We start from the raw sequence: 4,086 nt of genomic DNA, 5'->3' as shown, positions 1-4,086 counted from the left end.
TCTCTCTCTCTCTCTCTCTCTCTCTCTCTCTCTCTGTACAATAAGAATAACAGAGCCTGCGATTATGGTTGGTGCCACTGTGTGAGTGTATGTGTTTATGTGCGTGTGTGTGAATCAGAGAGAGGAGGGGGGGTGAAGAGTGACAGAGACGCCTACTGGAAAGAGAGAGAGAGAGAGAGAGAGATACTTGGATACATGGTGGATACACTTTTTTTGTACATGGGTTGTACATTGGTATGTTAGCGAAGCCCACAGTGGAAGGAAGCGCCAAATGCTAGCTTCGTGACCGCTTCACAGTCATGCGTGGGAGGCTGTCATTGTTTTCTGGCACCGTTCCGCACACTCCCTCTGTACACCTGGGGCAGTTCTGTTGATGTATTCCAGTTTCCATCAGCCCTTTGAACATTATTAGATAGATAGATAGATAGATAGATAGATAGATAGATAGATGTTTATCATTTTAACAAATAGGCTAAACAGTTGAGATGGACAGAGAAAAAGCAACGACAAACTTCAGCCTCGTTCCTTTGCACGGTTTTCGCCTAATGTATAATAATAATCATAATAACTGTATTATTTTATATTATTATTATTATTATTATTATTATTATTATTATTATTATTAAACTGGCGATGTCGATTCTGGAGAGAAAGGAAATGCCCGCTAGGTGGCACAATTTCACTCCATAGAAAGGCCCTAAATAAGAGCGTCGTAAAACACGGCTGGGAAGTGTGGAGTAAAATCGCAGTCAAAAACATTGGTAGCCTACGCGTGTAAATAGACAAATATTGTTGGTTAAAAGAACTTTCAGATTTAGGCTCACCTATCACCCAGGATGGCGGTGATCTAGCCTAAAACCCTCGATCTCCTCGATCTCCAACTAGTTATTGGTCTTTATATGTTTAAGCCCTTGGTATGTACATGTATAAACCCTTGTTGTTAAACCCTTATTGTTAATACAAATAAAATAAAATAAAAACACAAATATGTTGTGCAGTAGCATGTATGAGTCTTTCCCATAATCCTCTTAATGCAAAACCAATATCTGCATACAATGGTTTTGGAGTGGAAGAAATGACTGGCAGCTCTTTGAAGCTCTGAAGGCTTTGATTGTAAGTACTATTTTTATTGATTCATTTGGATTACTGGTTATATGAAACTTTCACTAATTTATTGCAATTTTAGTTTATAATTTTGGTTGTTTTAATTTTAATACCATGGTAAAGTGTTTGACAAAACTAGGCCTCAGGTTAATAAATACAGCTTCAAGTGATTTTTAATATTGAAGAGTCCAAATAATCGAGAGAGATGCATGGTCCACCAAAAGGAATTTATTACAATCGGCCGCAAGGAAGAGTTGTTCAAGATGCAATCTCATGAACAGTCTTAGAGAAGTTACAAACTACAGGCACTTTTATGCAGACCAGACAGGAGAGAAAGATAACAGGGCTCACATGTCTGTCCCGTGATGAGTGGAAGCTCAGTTTATGCCTGACAACTGGGCAGGAACACCCATATATGACTAAACTGGGGTAAAATTAAGGTATATGCAATGTTCGATATTAGGGGTGGCTAATATGATGTATCAAGCCCAAATTGCTGGTGAAAACTGGCTCTTATCAGACTCTGTTCTTCTGGGTATCAGGGTTGAACTACAGCACAGTAGCACAGTGAGACCGTGAGACAGTGACCTTGTTTACACAGACACAGAGGGAAAGACATGCGGTTCTTCATACATCAACACGTTTGACCAAAATGTGTTGGTTATAAATGAGTGGACTTCATAAAACCTAATATATTTTAAGAATCACATTATAATCACACCTTTTTTTTCTCTACACACAGTACAGCAAAGTGTAGGAGCTTGGGTAATAAAAGCCAACAATATGTTTTGGTTATAGGCAGCTGTGGAAGTGAGGATGAATGTGCAAAGGCAAAGTGCTGTTAATGAGAAAGATGGTTCAAACAGAGCAAAGCAGCCGTCAGGATGTTCCAGCGAGGTGCATAGACATTCCAGTGAGGTCCTGGAGACAGATAATGTACCAGGGGTTGAAGGTCAGAGTCATTCTGAAGAAATAGGGTGTAGAACGTGTAGCTGATCAGTCATCTGTCGGTACTAGGAGAGGAGGAGAATCAGGAGCACACAGGAAGCAAAAGGGAACCTCAAAAGAGGAAGCGATATTAAAGGTAATTGGTAATTGGCACTGTACATAGTAAACAATACAAACCTGCAAAGATTAGGTCATATGAAAAGCAGAAGAGGCCTTGTTATATGAGAGAGACATGCATTTCACACACACATTCAGCGAAAGAACAGATTCATAAGATCTTTTGAAGGCTGATTGTTGTGTCCAGAAAATCTACAGCATGCAGGAGAGTTGAAAACAGCCATGAGAAGAATTACTTTTTTCACCATCTTCCTAAACATTTTGAAAAAGGTTCAGGTCTAAGAGTCATTCTTCCTCAAAACGTTGGAGGTTTCAGATTACATGGGCCATTACAATCATAAAAGCATCCTTCAGAGTTTGTCAAAAGCAGCAGCAATTCAGAGCAAGAAAGGCCAAGCCAGAACATCTTCAAAGAATACAGCACAACCGGTCATTTCCAAACACAGACAGCCTCTACTGTCACAGTGACACAGAGTACCTCAAGGCTGGGCCAACCCTTGCACAGATGTACAAAATGTATCAGGAAAAATGCATCACAGATGGTTGGAGAATTTGTTTACTGAATGGTATATGGGTGAAAAATTGAATCTGAGATTCTATTAACCCTGCCAAGACCAATGTGCACTGTGGTGGAAGAATGGAGTGAATATGACAAAACAGCTTTTCAGGCTCATATGAAAAGGAAACAAGACAGAACATCCAAAGAGGAAGACAAACATGAAGACCAAAACATTGCTGCAACGTTTGATCTTCAGAAAGTGCTCTGTGTTCCCAAGTTTCATGTAGGAATTGCTTATTACCTGCACAAACACAGTGTTTTCAACCTGTCGGTGTTTGAACTTGACAGATCAGGAAAGTGTTTCATGTGGTCTGGGGATCAAGGGGGCCAAGGTGGAAATGCAGTGGCTTCCACTGTCTCACTTTGACTGAAGGAAAAAGGTGCACAGGGTATAGAGCACACCGTCCTCTATAGCTACACTTGTGGTGGACAGAGCCAAAACCAGATAATGAGTTCCACCATAATGGTGCTTTTAAGAAAGAGCACTAACCTCAAACTGGTTGATCAGAAGAAGATTCTTGAAAATGGTCAAAAAGTTCAATTTCAGTTTTATCAGACCGCAAAACATTTTGCCATATGACTACAAAATCTGCTGTGTTTTCTTGTATACTTCAAACAGGATTTCAGGTGGATTTTCTTGAGTAATGGCTTCCTTCTTGCCACCCTACCATTGGCCTCTTGGTAGCCTCTGTGGTCAGTGTCTTTCTTGTATGGTCATCCAGATTGAAGGCAGGGCCTGATCTAGGCAGGTTCTTGGTGGTGCCATACACCTCCCACTTCTTAATAATCATCTTGACCGTGCTGCAAGGGATATTCAAGGCCTTTGATTATATATATTTTTATACCCACCCCCTGATCTGTGCCTTTCAACAACTTTGTCCCAGAGTTGTTTTGAAAGCTCCTTGGTTCTCATGGTTTAGTCTTAGCTTTGATATGGATTGTCCAGGAGAGGGAACCATTGGCTGCATTTATCCTGAAATCACCTGGAGGCCACTTGGTTTTGTGACATTGAAAGGGAGTGGTTACACCTGAGCTAATTTAAGAATGCTATACAAGGGGGGGTGGACACATATCCACCCAAGCTATTTCCGTTTTTATTGTTAATTAATTTCCTTCGAATTTCTAGAATATTTTATTCACTTGGAAGTTGTGGGCTAGGATGTGTAGATGAAATGGAAACGTAAATGAAACCAACTATTTTCATGCATTTTAAATCTAAGCTATAAGGCAAGAAAAGGTGAAAAAAATTAATTGACTTTCTATAGGCAATGTATCAATCAATCCTTCTTTTTCAATCTATATAGGCTATAAATGTGCCCATCTCTATGTATGTAATTGCTACTAGGCGTCTGTCGGTC

Source organism: Amia ocellicauda, chromosome 12 (assembly GCF_036373705.1).
Source record: "Amia ocellicauda isolate fAmiCal2 chromosome 12, fAmiCal2.hap1, whole genome shotgun sequence".
NCBI lineage: Eukaryota > Metazoa > Chordata > Actinopteri > Amiiformes > Amiidae > Amia > Amia ocellicauda.
Note: the sequence above shows the minus strand (reverse complement) of the source record.